The following is an 18,869-nucleotide window of genomic DNA, read 5'->3' as shown; positions in this document are numbered from 1 at the left end:
GTGATTGCAAGAGTAAGCGGAGTGTATCCCCACTGAAAGGAGAAATCATCTCTCTTAGAATAACAGAGAGAAGTCGAGCAAGCTGACATGGGAAGAGCAGCTTTACCCAAAGTTCAAGCTTACTTTATTCTTAGCATCAATATCTGCACCATACTCCAGTAACAGCTCCACTAGAGGTTTGCTAGAAACCCTGACAGCAAAGTGAAGGGCGGTGTTACCATTTACACCTCTGTGGTCGTGGTTGGCACCATGTTCCAGCAGAATAGCTGCACAGTCCCTGTGCTGATGCTCTACTGCCTGGAAACAAGACACAAAGGAGGAATAACTTCCAACATCTGTGTTTCTCACTGTCAGAACTCCAACACCTTCCCAACATATGTACATTCCCAAAGTATGAATACCATCAAAGATTAGAGAACATATGGCCCTTCTGCATACCTTCATTAATGGTGATTTATTCAATTTGTCACAAGGGTTTAGCTTGCACTTATTTTCTACCAGAAACTGAACAACATCTGCATGGCCATTTATGCAAGCAAGATGCAGAGGAGTCCTAGAAATTAAACATATGCAGTTGTCCTGGTTTAAGTCCAGATGGCAAATAAGCACCATGCAGCCACTCACTCACACCCTCTTCCTCCCTGCTCCAGTGGAAGAGGGAGGAGAATCAAAATTAAAACTTTAAATAACAATTAAATTATAACAGATTGATAAATAAAAAAGGAAATGAAATAAATATAATAATAATAAAAACAAATAAAAAATCCCAAGAAAAACCTGTGATGTACAATACATTGGCCCACAACCCACTGACTGATGCCAAATCCCATTTCAGAATGTTGACCTGACTAAGCTCCCTCCAGCTTTTTGTGTACTTTCTCACTGGCAGAGCATGAGACACTGAAAATGTCCTTGACTTAGGGTAAACACTGCTTAGCAATGGAGGCTGTGTAAATCTACAGACAGTGCAGAACAAGTGTGTGAGCCCCTGAGAACCTCCCCTCCCCCACATTAGCCCTGCATCAGTTTTGTCCCAAAGAGTGATGGGATGGGACTTCTGACAGCACTAGGAACGCTGTGCAGGCTTTCTGCAAATCCATGCCCTGCTAAACCAAGCTGCTCAGTCTGGCACCTGGAAAGGAGCTGTCTCTGCTTGAATGAAGGGCTGATAAGCTGCACAGAATCATCAAATCTTAGTATGGTTTGGGTTGGAAGGGACCTTAAAGACCATCTAATTCCAACCCCTGCCGTGGGCAGGGACACCTTCCACTGGACCAAGTTGTTCCGAGCCCCATCCAGCCTGACCACTTGGATAAACAGATATGGGACAAAAAGAAGATCAAGTACAGGGCCCAGGCTCCAGAGCAGGGCAGGGCAAGCCAGAGCAGAGTGGAGCTTTCACTATCTCCTTCTACAGCTCAGGCAGGGCTCCCGTAAGGCTGGTGCTCTGGGGCTGGCCCTGCTGCCAGACATAATTCTGGGCTTTGCTGGCCTTCCAGACAGGTGGTTGTGTTCTCTGCAAAACTGGGTTTGTCACCTGCTGTGCAGCAAGCCAATAATTACACACTTGTGAGAGGCACAGATTGTGTGTTTCAGAGTTACATGTGCTTGGGTGCTCAATGGTATTTCATAGATAAAGCACACCCCACCAGACTTTTCATACTATTATTTATACATAGAAGTTCAGAATTAACAGCTTCCCAAGTACAGTCCCTCTACTATGACTGGTTAATAGTTTCCATACAAGTTATGCAACCACAGCTAACTTCTATGCATGCTTAGGGGAGGGGTCTTCACCTGGGCAGGGGTCTTTTTAACCTCCAGGTGTGATTTTCAGTATTATAATGAAGAAAATACAGCTAGACTATACATGGACCTTGAGTCTTCTGCCAAACTGGCAATGTATATACATAGAAATACATCAACATCTTGATTTATAGCAACCTTTATAGATGTCCTTCACTAAGGATGCTTCTGCTGTCTGTTCTACTGAAACAACAATATCTTGATTTACTACATCCTTAACACTTGTAAGTTCCAGGATGTCCTTGGCTGAGGGATGCTGGCTGCTGCTGTTCCACTGATTGTCTCCTTTCTTGCTGCTTAGGCTTGAAAGCATACATAAAAAACTCCACCCAGACTCAGATAATTTGGACAAATCCCTTATTTTGAACAGGCGGGGGGCCTGCTGTTTGTCCTTACTGCTTGTCCTTGTTGTAGCCATTGATGCGGAGCTTGTTCAGCCACCAGTGCCGCCGCAGCCGGGCCAGGTCGGCGCTGGCGGCCGCGCTGTGCAGGTCCACCAGCACCATGGCTCGGGGCTGGGCTCAGCACACACAGCGGGGCCCGGCCGCCTCTGCCCAGCCCCGGGCCGGGAGGGGAAGCGGCCGTGGGGACGGGAATCGCGAATCCGAGAGGCCAGGTCCTGGAGGCCGCTCGCAGTCCCGGCTCTGCGGGCCCGAGGCGCGCTGCCCGTGCCGCCGGCACGGAGCCGGCACTGGCAGCTGGGCAGCGCCCGGCCCAGACAGAAACCCTGGGAGCCGGCACTGGGGACAGTGACCCGGGGAGCCGGCGCTGGGGGCTGGACAGCGCCCGGCACTGGGGACAGCGACCCTGAGAGCCGACAGTGGCAGCTGGACAGCGCCCGGCACTGGGGACAGCGACCCTGAGAGCCGGCAGTGACAGCTGGGCAGCGCCCGGCACTGGGGACAGCGACCCTGAGAGCCGTCACTAGGGGCTGGACAGCGCCCGGCACTGGGGACAGCGACCGTGGAACGCGCCCCGACGTCACACACGGGACACGCCCGCCCCCAGCACGGCCGGCCCGGCGGGGAAGGCGGGAGTCGGCATGACACGGCCTGTGGGGTCGGAATCACAGCGCTTCAGTCAGCCTGAGACCGCCTCTTATCGAGAAAGAAGTGCTCGTATACACTCATTATAGATCATGAAGAAGTATGAGCTATAATAATGAAGGATGTTAGCCCAGATGGAAAAAAAAAACCAAATAACAGAACTGACATAGTGCTGGTTCCCAGAAGACTGTGCTTTCCCCTGGGCAGACAGCCTTCTGGTAATAATCTGTTCAAGCTTCCACTAAGCCAAGGGCAGGCTTTTGAACAGCAGGCAGGCTGGAAGTCTCCCATGGTTTACCATCTCCTGATCCCAGGGATCAATAGCTAATTGTATTTCTATCCTCTTCAATCCATTGATCATTTTATGTTAAAGCATTAGATAATTAATGACTACCTTTGAACACCAGAGTTAGACTCATTGACTTCATTTTGAATAAATCAATAACTGAGACAAAATTCCTGGTGGTTTGGACAGCCTTTAAAAGGGGTAATTTAGAAAATGAGTTTTCAATTACTCCATTCTAGCAGTTGGCAAGAACTCAAAAAATAAGATGAGTCTCAACTGAGGCCATAAACACTTTTATAGAAACACTAAAGTCAGATTTTCAAGGGAATTCAGCACCCCAAATCCCCAGCATTTTTTAAAATCTGCCTACTCTCCTGGCATTAAAATACATCAGAGGCAAAAACTGTGAGCCCTCTATCATGAGCAGGAGGGGGGCTGTTCACAACATATGCACAAGGGAAAACAAATTATTTCCTGAAGAAAAAGACATTTTAAGGAATGATTTTGCATTTCCTCTTCTATCTATTAGAAAAAAACGGTGGATGGCAGGTGGAAGAAAACTGCAAGGACAGAAAATAACTCAAGGGAAATGGTAATACCCAACATATATACTATTTTCTTTTCTTTTTTTTTTTCCACCTAAAAGGTCATTGTAAAGATTATAATAATATAAATGAAAGATTAAAGTCTTGATTGCTTTAATACCTAACTGCTAAATCCTGTTCATAGGGAAAATATGTCTCACTGCTTTTTCTAAACCTTTTTATGCCTGATTTTCAAATTATACTGTAAAAATTCACCACAGCCAAATGCAAGGGCCCCCACTGAGGGACAGGAATGAGTTAGGCCACTGGTTGTTCATAAAATAATCCCCTAGTAATTTACTATCAATGAACAATTTACATTCACAAATAATCAGGAGCCAGATTTTGACTACCTAGATAAAAGTCAGAGCCCTTAACAGGGAAGTAGGCATGATCTTTGGATGCCAGCTTCTCAAAAACTTAAAGAGGCAAGACCACAGAGTCTTTTCCTTACATGGATTAATCCTTGCATGGTGTAACCAGTTGCATCAGTAGAAGTTGTTCTGGTGGATGTGATAGAATCACTCTTGGTGATTGTACCAGCAAGCAGTATAGAGAAATACCCCCCACTGCAATGGTTGTAATTCTGTGTCCCCTAGAGATACCCTGCCAGAGCCAAAGTGCCACCCAAATATAACCTTGTTTCACTGAATGCCATTGGCAGTGCTGCAATAATTATCCAGACTGGAGGCAATTCCATTCATTCCATCTTGCATTTCATTCACGCAGCCTAGCCTAAAGCAGATCTTTGTGAATGTTGTGTTTGGTTCTATCCCAGCACACTGTCCACCCAGCATTCAGAATTAAGTGGGCTAACTGAAATAACAAGTGAAAACCCCAATTAATTCGTAATGCTTCCTCATGATTTCTGTGAGTCACATGGTGGTTCTCTGCTGCAAGTAACTGGTTTTTTGCAGGGAAATAGACACCTGAAGTGGCACAGGCCATTCCACCTGACTGTTGGCACAATGGTCATTACCATGACTTGACAGCATTTAGTTGTGCAAATAACAGGATACTGCTATCAAACCTCCAGCATAGTCACTGGGTACTGTGTGAGAACATAGGAGCTTTCATATTTAGCATGTGGCAAAAAAAAACCAAAAAACACCCTGCTCTCACAAACCTGCTGTATGTAAGGTTCCCTGATTCTAACAGTGCATCCCTTCACCAATGTTTGCCAGCCACCATTCACTGGTGTAGCTGAAAGAAAGCAGCAGGATTTGCCCCCAGTCATCACTTGAATCTCTTAGTGATTGTTAGATTTCATCCTGCTTGATTAACAGATTAGTTCTGTGCATTGGAATTACTCTACACTTTATCTCAGAGAATTTACTTATTATTCTCAGAGCATCAGAAGTAATCAATTCTACTATTATTTTGCCCTCATAATCCTTTTTCACCTCATTCCAGAAATGCATTTTCATCTGAAATTTGCACCCAAAGTTCTACTGGGACCATCCACAGAGTACCAAGCTTGTAAAGACAGCACAATATCAGCTTTGATATTTTCCTTCATTGTAGACAAAACTAAAATGACTGTTTAGTATTTTCCATCACTTGCATACCAATAGAGTGTCTGTCCTTGTGTGTTAGCCCTTTGGTGTTTTTATCTGCCCTCTTTATTCACATTTCTTCCCAGGCTTTTGGATTATCTGATCATAATAACTGTGCAGGCTGGGATCCCTCCATTCCAGGCCTCCCTGAGAGGCACAACCACTGGGAGATGTCTGCTCTCAGGACACAGCCTGTTGCATACTCCTTCAGGCAACTCCTTAGCTGCTAACTACATCTTGTCTCCTCCAACAACTTCTGTTTGTGAAGGAACTTCCATCATGTGTTTACCTCCATGGTTTGAAGCTTAAAGAACATTAGCACCCTAACATTGCTGGTGGGATAAATACTGCAATTGCCTTTCAGCCAGAAACAGTCCCCAAAAAAAAGCTTAGGGAAGCCGGCAGAGAGGGAGACTACAAACCTCCTCAGGGCCAGGTCGCAGTCTCATAGCGCTTTCCTTCCACCAGTGTACATGAAAAAGACATTTTGGAGAGGAAGTGTCACCACTACTAGACCCTTCCCTGATTTGGATCCCTTTCTTCCAATAGACAGCCCTGTGCTGTATTTTTAAACCATCTTTAAGAAAGCACTCAGGAAAAGTTGGGACACAAGTTATTTAGGTAAAAGTGGCAGTACTGAGCTGTTGCAGGACACCAGAGGAATGGCTGGCTGGCTCCCAACATCCAAGGGAGGAAGTGGTGGGAGCACAGTGGCAGTGAGTGGGTGGGGCAGTGCCCCCTGCCCCGTGTGTGTGTGAGTGGGTGTGTGTGTGTGCAGGGCCAGCCCTGGAGTCCACGCTGCCAGGAACATGGAATTGGCATAGGCTTGCCTGATAGAGGAGCACAGGTATAATGAAATAATAAAACTCAGCATAATTTTACAGTTAAACTTTACAATTCTTTTTTTTTTTTTCAAACTAAACTATTCTATGAGAAACATTCTGCAATAAAGTTATGATTATGAGGGTTTATCACACCAACCCTGCTCAATACTCATAGGCCCTTTGTGAGTTGTGCTCCCTTTTATCTGCATTTTGTCTTTCCTCTTCTTTGGGTGGGTGGTTGAGATGAAGTGACTCACCACTGGACACCTTGAAATATCTTCAACAGACAGAAAGGAAGCTAATTTAATTTAAAATGACAGGAACAGCAGGCTTACCTGTCTAATCTGATTTATTAGTGTTCCCCTGCCAACTAGTTTGGATAAAGTTCCAACCACATGAGCACCTTCATTTGCTTGGTCTCCTACAGACATTTAAGAAGATTTCCCTTTCTATGGGTTTTGTCATATGTGACAAACACAGTGAATTCCCTTTCTTCCTTTTTTTCCAGTTGGTCCTTAAGAGACAGAGCACACAGTTAATTTGGGAGATTTAAAGAACAAAGATAAAGACTGGTTTAAGTCCACTTTCTCTGAAAGACTTTTTTTCTTCCCTGGAACTATGCCTGATACAAAGGTTTCTTACAAAGGAAATTCACAACAGAAGCACAGGGAGATACTAAAAGTGTGGGCAGGATGTGCCTTCAAACATCCCTAATTCAAAAACTGAACGCTGCACAAGGTGAATAGACTGCAGAAAATGGACAGGTTATTACCATGCAAACCTGTAATACACTATTGCCATTGTCACTAAGAAAGCCAAAGCTCTGTACTGAGCCCTTCAAGCCTCAGAGGAAGGGCTTGCCCTAGACAAGCTTTCTTTGACCTGGACAACCTGCACAAGGTAGACAAGCAGAAGCCAGCCAAATCTGGCTTTATGGGTAATGGAGACATGTAAAATGCATCATGTAATGTGGAGCTGCAGAGCAATCAAAAAAAGAGTAAGGTGCAAATATATGTTAGCAAATACATAAATGTGGCCCCATTTGAAAAGGGGAGGGAGGAAAACACCACCATGAAAATCCTGCACTTCCAGATGCTGGTAGTGGGCTAAAGCTCCCCCTTCACCATCAACCACCAAAACAAAACCATCAACCTGAGCACTCAGAAGAGCAGGGAAAGAGTGAGGCAGAAGGGGTCTAGAAACTAAACAGGGTGAGACTAATAATTGCAATTGTATAGTTATCATTATTATATTATTATTAAAGTTTTTCTGCATTGAAGCATTTTTCGTTCTTATATAATTATTTGGTCTGAACTATTATTTGCTTCTTGGATTAGAATGTTAATATTTCAATCATACCAGCAATAAATTCTTGTTTTATATAAATTTCTTCTGAGATTTCCTCTGTCCTACGCACTCCCTGTTCCTTCTTTATCCTTTGCTCCTCCCATTGCACCATCCAGAGTGGTGGCCACACTGAAAATGAACCAATGTGAAAGACAGGTTTTTCCAGTGATTTGTTCTGGGAGGGTTGATCAACTTTACAAACACCATCAGAGTGAAGGGAAGATTACTACCTGCTTTAAAAAAGCTGGAGCTAGGCACAGTTTTACTATCTGAGCGTCATTATAATTTCAAAACTATCTCATTCCAACAGAATGTAAAATGCAATAATAACTACCTGTGAAATTTTTATGGCTATGTCCTGACAGCAGTACAGCAGCAGCAGTTTTTTCCCGACTCTTATTTATTCCTTCTTATTATATATATGCATTTTCCTGATTATTTTAACTATAAAACCAGCCATATTCCAGGAAACAAGAATTTTAAAGCCGATTATATCTGCAGCAGGACAGTGATTGAAATGAAAATTGTATTTTCAATGTAAACTTTCTTAAAAATTACCATTCTTTGAGTTTTCATACCTCAGTGCTTAGGGCAGGATGGAGAGTAAATACCACATATACAGAAACACAGAATTAATTCTTAAATATTTTCCCCTTATCTAAACCATATTTCTGCAGCATATCATACAAGCTAATTCTAGCCCAAATATTCAGATATTCAGTACTATTTTTCTTGATGCATGTTCCCAGAAAGGAAAGCTGAAGGGTGTAGAAAATCTATCAAGATAAACTAATGTATGAGATTATTTGCAATAGATTAATCATTTAGGCAGAAAATTTAAGAGATGTCTGAAATACCTGTGCAGAGTAATTTTTAAAAACATCTACTTCAAAATAGGTAAAGAATTAAAGGTATGCAAGCAACAGCTGCGGACTCCTCTGGCAAGAGATAATATTTTTGTTCATTGCTTATTCAGCACTTAAAGAGGTCTTAATCAATTAAAGTCTTCTTATAGCCACAGTCACCACAGGACAAGCAAATATTTCATAGTTCTTTATGGTCTAAATCAGTCTTATCCTGAGCTTTTGGTTTATTCTGGACTAAAGAAGGCTGCAGCCTTGCACATGATGCCAGCAATTATCCCAAAGCATACGGTCATGCTGAAGCTTCACATCTCTGTAGTGTTCCAGTTCCACTTGAGGCTACAGAAACCTGGATCCAATGCAGATGAATGCTACACACAAGCCAAGATATTTATGTCCAAATTTCCTACAGCTTAAGGCATTCATTTCTTTCTTCTGTAATGTTTAGAACATTTTCATCCTCAGTCTGGGATTACGTTTTCTGGAAAAAATACAATCCTAAACCCACAACCCAAATTTTGGCTGCTCTTTCCTTTTTAATAACTTCTCTATTGGCAAAGTGTTGGAATTGGGCAACAAAAAGCATCTTTTAAGGGTACATGTTGGATTTTCAGAATCAGAGCAAGTAATCATTTGTCAAAGTCATATGTTTTATAAATATGTTTTGTTTCTGGCTCTCAGTGTTGTATTTTCTATGGCTCACCAGCACTCTATGGTTCTGAGCAACCCAAGTACTGCTCAAGACCGATGGAGTGCTGGGTTAGTGCAAATTCTTCATCTAACCCCAGTTCAATCTCATAGCAAAATTATCCATGGCCCTAGAGAAAAAGAAAATCCAAACTGCTCCTCATATGTATGCTTTAAAAACAGCATCCTGCCACATCCTGGGAATACCTGAGCCCATCAAGGCAATTCATCTCCCCTCATCACTTATGTCTGCTGGATTTTTCACCACAGGTCTGCCAAAGGTGAGTTATTCTGACAATTTTTCCAGAGCATCCACCCTGGGAGCAGATAAGGATGTAGGCACAGGGCAGGCAAGGGATTAAACTCATCCTGTGGTCAGGAGCAGCTGTACACAGAACACAAGACACCCTAAAACTGTCAGGACTGTGGAACATATCCAAGATCACCTGAAGAGCCCTGGGCATGAAGGTTTTCTGTGACAAGGGGACATGGTTTGACATATCACTCCTTTACACAAAGTTCCTAGGCTTAATCTGGGCTTTGCCTCTTTGTTTTAGGAACAGTATATCCTTATATATGACCTGCTTCTGACACTGTGGTGAAGGCCATAATAGAGAAGTCTCTATAAAATCACCTTCTCCAAACAAGAAGTGAAATAATTCCTTTAAACTGTTAAGTCAGGAACTGAGTAAGTGTTTGTCATCTAATTTCAGCTCTCCCACACAGAGTGAAGTCAGTGAAAGTTTAGGCATCTAAAAGCTACTTTGGATTGACTTCAGTCTTCTAACCTGTCGAGAAGGACAAAATTCTGTACTTCTCCAGTAAGAAGTGATCTCATTGTAATAACTTATTTGTGCAATTACCTGCAGCTCATTAGGAGTGAGTTATTTCACTTAGTTTTCATCTCTTACCCAGAAAACCCCACTTGGCAGCCAAAGGCAAGAATCAGCAAAGAGACAGGGAAAAATAACTCTTGCCATAATAAATAATTTGCTGTTTGCTGAGTTTTAAATTAGTTACTAATCTTCAGACTTTCTATTGGCAAGACATCACCTAAACTTGTATTTTCATTCATTTAAGCATCCAGTAAAATTTTTGGCAGAGTTGACACTCCAGAACTTGTTGATCTACTCTTTTGGACTTACTTTCAGCTTACTACTAATAAAACTACACTAACTCAACACTGCTTTATAGTTCTTGACCCACAACTGGTTGGCCTTCCAATGATATTGTGAAAGAAAATGACATTATGAAACTATTGGTGAATCAATTCACAAAAACCCTCCTTTGCAAACTATGAAGTCAGGAAAAATTGTGCACAAGAAATTGCCCTCAAATGGATTTTGTCATATCCAAAGGAATTTTTTACTACTCATGGCATGAAATGATGTGATGACTCCTTTACACAGGAATAAGAATGATTAAAACACTACCAAGATATTTACTATGAATTAACACAAGGAAAAGCCCAGCCCTTTCTTCCATGAGGTCGTGCATGACTTGATACTGTAAAATTTCTCAGCTCTCCTAATCAAGAACAGGTCACTGTTTTAGCCTCTGACAATTCAAAGCCTCTATGCGTATTACTGAAAGTTCATCTCAGTTTTGAGATGCCTGCAGCCTCCTGAACCCAGAAACTAAGGCTCTGCCCTCCTTCAGCCCTGCACCCATGAGATCAAACTCCAGTCAGGATGTTATCTCCACTGCTTTGTCCCCCCATCCTCAAAAATGTCTCCAGGATAATTCATTTTCCTTGTGACATACATGTGGAAAACCGCTATTATCTCAGTTTCATCTCTGCTTATCTTCTTTGTGCTCCTTTGTGCTGAATGAACCACTGATCCATGAAACCTTCTGGCTGCTTAGCACTGCTGCAGCTTTCACTGCCTCCCTCGTCTCCTTGGGCTTTGAACATTTGGCACTACAGTAACCTTACTGCCAACTCACCTGAAGAACACGAATCACCCCTCTTTCTCCCAAATCACTGTTAAAATAACAAAGGGGGGGGGGGTGTTGCAATTACAATAAGTAAATGTTGGGCTTTTTTTTTAATTTATAATTTCAATTTTCCTCTCTGTCCCTGAAATTAAATTCTTACAAGCTGTCATCTAGAAGGACTCTCCATTTTTCACTATGCAATATATTTTGTCCATTTAGTTTTTGCCCAAAACCAAATGCAGATGATTATTTATTTTCAGAAAAGGATGGGATTTTTAAAAATGCCTGAAGAGAAAGAATACTGTGGGTATCACTGACAGATGGCCACAGCAAGCACGGGGAGTATTCAAAAGTGCTTGTGAGAGCAGGATAGGTCCCCATGCTTTCAGTGTTGAAAGCCAAGTGTCTGTCCCCTGTGATGTGTACAGTCAGCATCTGTTACAGAGAGGAGTAAAACACAGAAAGATCTGAACAGTTTAGGGAAATTCTGTCATTTCCAAATGTGGTTTATAAAAACAAGACAAAGTTACCCTCTCTTTTTCGTCAGGTTTTTTTCTGTGTGTCAGAGTGTTGGGATTTTTTTGTTTCTCACTGAATGCATTTGGAAATGTTGACTTTTTATTTGGAGGTGCATCCTCAAAATAAAATATTATGAAATTCACAGTATTGGCACAAACGTATTTGTTGGTTTCATAGGACAGAGGTAAATCATTGTTAAAATGATTGTTAGAAGTCTTTCCAATTTTAATAACACTGTTCTTTCAGCTATCGCAATGCATAAGCGGTTCATCTGTCTTCATTGCCTTGCCTGACCATATTCTCTGGACTACTGTCAAAATATCCCCAGTGTCCTTGAAAAACCTCACAGACAGACAATAATCAACACATCATCCATGAGTCTCCAGGGACCCATATGCAGAAGTAAACAAAACAGATCCCTGGTAAGAGAGATCCCCAGAGGAAATGTGCTACAGAGAAAGGCACTCCATTGTCTGTGATTCAAAAGTCAATGCTCCATAAAACAATACTACTGTCTTTAGCCATTACAAGGCCATTTTAACTAAAAGCAATCTGAAAAGAAATTTATTTTTATTTCCTTTTGAAAAAAATTATATAAAAATTTAAGTTTTTTATTACAAACTTAAGGAAAAGAAATAACATGGTGATCTGCATCTCTTGACTATTTATATCATAGGCCATGGATAACAAGTGGACAATTCTGATTGTATCCTGTGGAAGGCAGCAAGATATGTTCTAGCAAATCCTTTATGATGAAAGTTTTCTGAGCACAATGGCTGCAACCCTTTCTTGTCCATTCCTGGATGGACTTCTCAGAAGTTAAATGATTTCCAGAAGGAGAAAAGAAAAAAAATAAAGTTCAGGATAAGACTGTGACACTTTAAACTTCAAAATACCCTCTTACTGAGACTGAGTTTAGACAATAAACTTTTCCCCCCAAGCTGCACTATCCATAGCAATTTTATGCTTTAAAAAACATGGCAGCAAAATACTAGCTGTAATGCTTTTGGCTGTCTCTCCTTCCCTCATTCATACATCATTTAGCTTCCTTTTAGGAGGTGAAAACATCAGCTAATCTGAGGGAGGAAACAACTGGTTTGAAGCAATTGTTCCATGTAATACTCTTTTTTTTTTTTTTTGTATTCTCTCTTGTGCCATCATGGTTCATCAATAATTTATAGAGCATTTAATTACTCAGTAAAGCACAAGTGGGCATATTTTCCATAGCTATTCCAAGCACATCAACAAGGCCTTTTTCCCCTTAAGGCCTTGAAGCATGTACAGTAATGGACTTTTAAAACTTTCCCTAGAGTACCTTACTGCTCTTGCTTTATGTTCTTTTAATTTATTTTGGGAATGCTTTTTTTGTTTTGGTTTGGTTTTTTGAAAGGGGAATTTTCGGGTCAAACCTACTGCTTTGACTCATCCTTTCATACTCTTACTGCTTTGACTTCATCCCTTCACACAGTGAGTACATTAATAAATAATATAGTGCTGACCTGCACTGAATGGTTTTATAAAAAATCTTGCTCAGGCTTCACAGAAAACAATACAAGAGCTTCTCAGGGAGAAAGAATCAGATGGCATTAGGCTGGTTCCTTGCTGATTTTGGTGAGACACCTGTAGACAGTCCATTCTTTGTATTCCCTTTGTTTTCAGCAGGACCTTTGGAATGATGACACTGCCACACTCATACTCTGAATCACTCAAAATCTCAACATTTCCTTCCTGCAATGGTCCCTGACATTAGGTAAGGGTCAGGGCAACACCATTTCCATTTCTGCCTTCTGATTTGAAGGCTCTTGGAGTGACAGGTTAACCCTCTGCATTTCACTGTATTTTGTAAAATAAGCATAAATAAACCTTGCACCAACTACACAGAAGAGTATCATGAGACTAATTATCAGTGTTTCTGAAGAACTGTTATGGACTGAGTTATGTCCTCAGGCCAAATGTCTTATTGGCAATGTTTCTTACTCTGTTAAGTGCCAATCTGAGCAGTCAGCACCAATTTCTTTCTTTCTTTAAGGTCACTGAAGACAGCAGACCAAGTTCTGCCCTCATATCTGAACCCATCACATTTTAACCCAAATCTCTTCAGGACTACTATTAAAATTGAGACTTCTTTTACACCTGCAAAATCCTTAAGAAAAAGCAAAAGAAGCCTTCCAGTGACAAAAGTTGAGCTCCATCTGCCTAGCACACTGCTTGGCCCTGTTTCAAGTAAATGTCATAACCCTGCACCTGTGGCCATTTTTTTGTGTCTAAAACTGACATAATTTGAGATAATGGAGGAAAATATACCTTATATATAAATTTATATAGATATATAAATCTATATTCTGCAGAATGAAAGCTACCTGAACCTGGAAGCAGAATGCCATAAATATGTGGAATAAGCACAGTGACAAAGAGAGAGACAGCAAAATCACCACAGAAAAGAGGTGTGTACACCAGGGTTTTGGAGTGCTTGTCAGGGAGGGAAGATGGTTGCAAGAAGATTTTTGGCTTTATGAGTGAAGAAGTTTTAAAAGAATAGGAAGAGTCAGACATATTTAAGAAGGGTGCCATGTTTGGCCCATCATTCAGTGTACCAAGCTATGATCCCAGCCTTATCTATAAGAGAAATTGGTGTAGAAGAATTCTCTATTTTCCAGATGCTTTGCAATATAATGTTATGGAATTTTCATGCAGATTTTCCGCAACTGAGATCTCCACAAAATAAAAAATGTAAGCTTTTTAGGTAACAATGAGTTATTTCCTAGGCCCTAAGTGTGATGGGCTGGTTAGTAAATGGAATCCCTGCTCTGCTCACACTCGGGTGTGTGCCAATCTTCTTGCTACTTCTGTCTTCTGTCCAGTATTGTTTAATTAGCAAAAAAATTGACACAATAGCACATTTTGGGTGGACAAAAAAAAAACCTCAAACCACCCAGTTCTGCAGAGGGAGCTCCATTGATTTTGGACTAATGTTTACAAATTTTTTGATTTTCTGCGAGAAATTTCCCATATTATCGCTGTATACAGGACACATCCCAAGCAGATGACATTTACAGCACTTGTCAACATTTTAAGACTCTTATTCAGGGAAAGTAAATTAGAAACTGCATTTTGTTTTCTATTGAAATACTCAGTAGGAAGCCTTTCCAAATTACCTTTGGAAGATGCAGGTCCCTGTAAACACAGAGCTTTCTTTGGGACCACTGTGTTCTAGGATGATTACTTGGCTTGTTCATCTTGTTCCTGTATTTGGCCAAACAATTAGCTTGGCAATGTGCCATAGCTAAACTTTTCCTTGGGAAACTTACTGTTGTCTAATTTAATGTGCAGTGAAAATATGTGAAATTTTAAAGTGTAGCAAGAAAGAAAGGTTAATGATTTTCTATGTTGCATTTTAAAAAAGCATCTCCTTGGACTTGATGTACAATGATATGCACTAATGCACTAAGTTGCTAAGTGAGCAAGATTTGAAAATGAAAAATGTAAATATAACCCCTGATATTGATTGCTGTGCAGGCAGAATGTAGAGAGGAGAAGCATACATTAGGTTCACCATCCTCACATGAAAAGACATTGCAGGACATATACATTTTCAGAAATGTTATTAATAATGGTGAAGTAAATGTGTCTTGAGAAGATGCAATTAAAAGTTAAATTGATTTGCTTATCCATTTTTCACTTTCATGGCAACACATGGCTGCCCAGTAACTGTAGTGGAATCAAATGATTAATGCCCAGTTTTCAGGGATGTCCTCTTCAGTGCAAATATGAAGATGGCATTTAGATTTTAAAACCTTGGGAATCCTCAGTATAGAACTATTAAATCTCACTGCAGTTCACTTTTCTGACCACTGAATCATTTTGCCTATCTCCTCTTTAAATACATGCCAGGCATTTGTCGCCATGCTAAGCAGACACGTGAGTTTTGTAATATACATCCTTTGCCTCCTCTGTGAAAACATAGTATTTGAACCCAGATTTCTAGAAAAAAATGGTCAGTGAATTAGCCACTAATTTTGTCTCTTCTGTAATGATACACACACTTTCTGTATGTATTATGAGGAGTCATGATTATACTTGGCATGGTTCAAAACAACATCAAAAAATAATCATGTCTAAGGTGACAGTTAAGGTATAGATATCTGCACTGCCCATAAGAAAAAATAAGTGACATACATTGCACCCTTCTGGTGTGGTTGGGGATTTTAGTTTGTTTGTTTGCCCTGGAATCCCCTTTAAAATATTTTTCCTATTTAATAGTTCAGGTTTATGTGGCAAATTTATTTGATAAGGTGTAAATAAATCATTATGTATATCATCATATATAATTATGTGCATGCTATGAAAGGCAACAAGAATTTACTGGAGACTCTTGAGCTTTCATGAGCTTGAGTATCTCTTGATAGCTTCTGCAGTGGTAGCTGAATTGGAGCCCTGCTGCAAAAAAAAAAAAGGAACAGGGCAAAAAAGGGAGCAGCAAAGTGGAGAAAACACACAGTGAAGGCAGGATGCTGGTGAAAGAACAGAGCAGTCAGCACTGGCACCAAACAGCACAGCAGTGTGTCCCACCCACTGAAACCAGAGGGTTGCAGCACCTCCTGATGCCAGTGCATGCTGAAGTGGCAGCTGCAGCCCACGGGCAAAACCTACAGTGTCAGGTATCCTACAAAAAGCACCTCGAGGCTCAAAGAGTGGGTAGAACCTCACACAACCACTCCTTGCAACTCCCAATTCACTGTACAGAACAATGCCTCATGTCCACTTGTGTTTGTCCTCTACAAGTGAGCTTGGTCCCTGCCCCAAGGACAGCCTGAGGATGCCCAAGATGGGTGCAGATTCTCTGGGACACCACCTCAGATAATCACAGTGAAACACAAAGGTGCAGCTCAGTTGAACAGACTTCCATACAGACAGTACTTGAATCTCCCCTGTGGCAATTTCTCCAGTTATTCACTTCAAAACAGCAAAATCTCTGAGAATGCACAAATCAGATCTGAGATGTTCAAGAAAGAGTGAAGATCATATAATGACCAATGAGATATAAAACAAATACAGTTAAATGGATAGCTGCTGCTTTTTAAAAAATTATTATTACTCCCTCTATATTATATCCTTCTTTTCAATTTTAGGTGCAGTTAAATTCATTCTTATTATGCATTAATTTATTTGAAATTGAAGAATAATTTATCAGAGGAACATTTATTTGACTTTATTTGAACATTTATTTGAACATAAGATCATCATAACAGTGTAAGATTTCCTATCCAATGATGACTAAAAATAGTGTGATTATCACTTTGCTACCAGTATAGTACCATTTAATTTGAAAGTTGGAATTACCTAGGAGAAATGACTGCAACTTGAAGACATCAATAAACTTCCAGAAATAAAACATAAGATACAAGAGGCCAATAAAATAATGATGTTCAAACTTTTCCTATTACTGACTGGGATGATGATGATGAAGGCTGTGCGGGCCATTGCAGAATGCCTTCATCAGGAGGAAAGTTGTCCACAAGGACAGCTAAAATTCTATGGACCATGAGCTTAAATTTGCACACTCAGTTCACCCACCAATCATTTAAAAATCCCAGTTCAGGTTCAGCTGATGCCTTCAGATGAAATTATAACAAATTTTGGCAGCAGTGGCAATCTGGGACAGATGAAAAAAGGGTAAAATCCAAAGGTGCAGAGAGGCTGTTTCAGAGCATTTGCAATGCATAACCTGGGATGGCAGGGTGTGCAACATTTTGTTTTAAGATAATGGGAGGCTGAACAAGACTAGCAAAGTCTTTACTGCAAGCATTGGATGATAAGAACATTCCCCATACCAGAAAAAGATGTTTTAAAAGTTTATTAAAAACTATGAAGAAACTGTTTTTTCCGGCCTGTGCTCAGCACATTTCCAAAATGTTAGATGCTTTTGGGGAAAGAATGTGAAGGTTCTTTGTTGTCTTTCTGCTTTTCCTTTGAGGAAAGTTCTTCTTCTTTCTAATCTTTGTGACAAAGATGCCCTATATTTGTTTTTTATTCCATTTTTCTCTTTTGTCATGTTCTTCTCTCAGCAAAATATGACATTTTGAAGTTTTCTGGGCTGGAGAAGTAAAACTGCTTTTTGACAGTGATTCTTTGTCTAAAGAAATTTCTCAGCTTTTTGACAAACAACAAAACTATTGTGCACAATCCAGGACAAACCATATTCCCCAATAGAGGTAAGCCAAAGCTGTAAGATTAAATAATTTGGTATCTTGCTTTTGTTGAGGATGTCACCTGTATGCTTTCTGTGGCTTCCTGATGGATGCACAGAAACACAGGCAAGGAGGCAAGAAAACAGTTTTAAAGTTCATACTGTGTGGATATGAATGGGAGGGGTTCACCAGAACAGCGCTCTCATTGTGAGGGATTTTGCACTCTAAGGCACAGGATGACTTCCAAGAAAGATTTTCTTTCCTACCTTGTATACATTATACCTGGCGTATTTGTGGTGTATTGTGTGAGATGTGGGGAAAAATTGAGGATGGGAACTTTCCCGTTGAAGATAATAGGAATTTTGACTGGGGCTTAGATTCTGGCCAGAGGATTTATAGTTTGGTATTTATCTAAGAGTCAGAGAATCTGGATTCAGCTCCTCAGTGGATTTATTGATTTCTGGATAGATGTTAGTATCTCACTTAAAACCTAATTTTTAAGGCAGTTGGTGCTCAATAGGTTTAAATAGCCCTGCCACTTCCTTCAGGTCCCAAAGAGAGAATTTACAATCTTGGAAAATTTGGCCATTAATCTCTGCCCTCTACTGCTGTATCTTTTTCAACTCTTCTGATTCCCACAATTTAAGTGGCCCATCTCTTCAAATAATAGTTTGGGGGTTTTTTGGTATTGGACCTTATTAGGATGCAAGAACAGTATTAAACATTTTTCCAGTACCTGACTCTATCGGACCCAGGCTTTGTGCTATTAGGCCTAAAAGCAACACAAATAGAAAATAATGACATAGTTTGTATTGAATTTTATCGAGGCTAGTGAACACAGCAACTGTCACATACTTAAAATGTAGAAGTGAGTGAGTGTAGCTAAAAATGAAGATGCACTTACCCAAAAGAGAGTCCTGCAGCAAAATCAGAGGTGAGAACAAAGACAGTCCAAGGAACTTTCCCAGACACTAATCAAGGAGGCATGCACATATCTGTGTCTGTGTGGGTGCACTGGGTTTGCATGGCAAGCTTTTGGTAGCAGAGGATCCACAGAGGTGGTTTCTATGAGAATCTGCCAGAAGCTTCCCCCATGTCTGACAGAGCCAATGCCAGCTGGCTCCCAGAGTGACCTGCCACTGAGCAAGCTGAGCAATGGTGGGGACAAAATGCCAAAGCAAAATGAATAAATGCTGAACAGCAGCCAGAGGACAGGAGTGAGAAT

The sequence above is a fragment of the Zonotrichia leucophrys genome, chromosome 1, assembly GCF_028769735.1.
Source record: "Zonotrichia leucophrys gambelii isolate GWCS_2022_RI chromosome 1, RI_Zleu_2.0, whole genome shotgun sequence".
NCBI lineage: Eukaryota > Metazoa > Chordata > Aves > Passeriformes > Passerellidae > Zonotrichia > Zonotrichia leucophrys.
Note: the sequence above shows the minus strand (reverse complement) of the source record.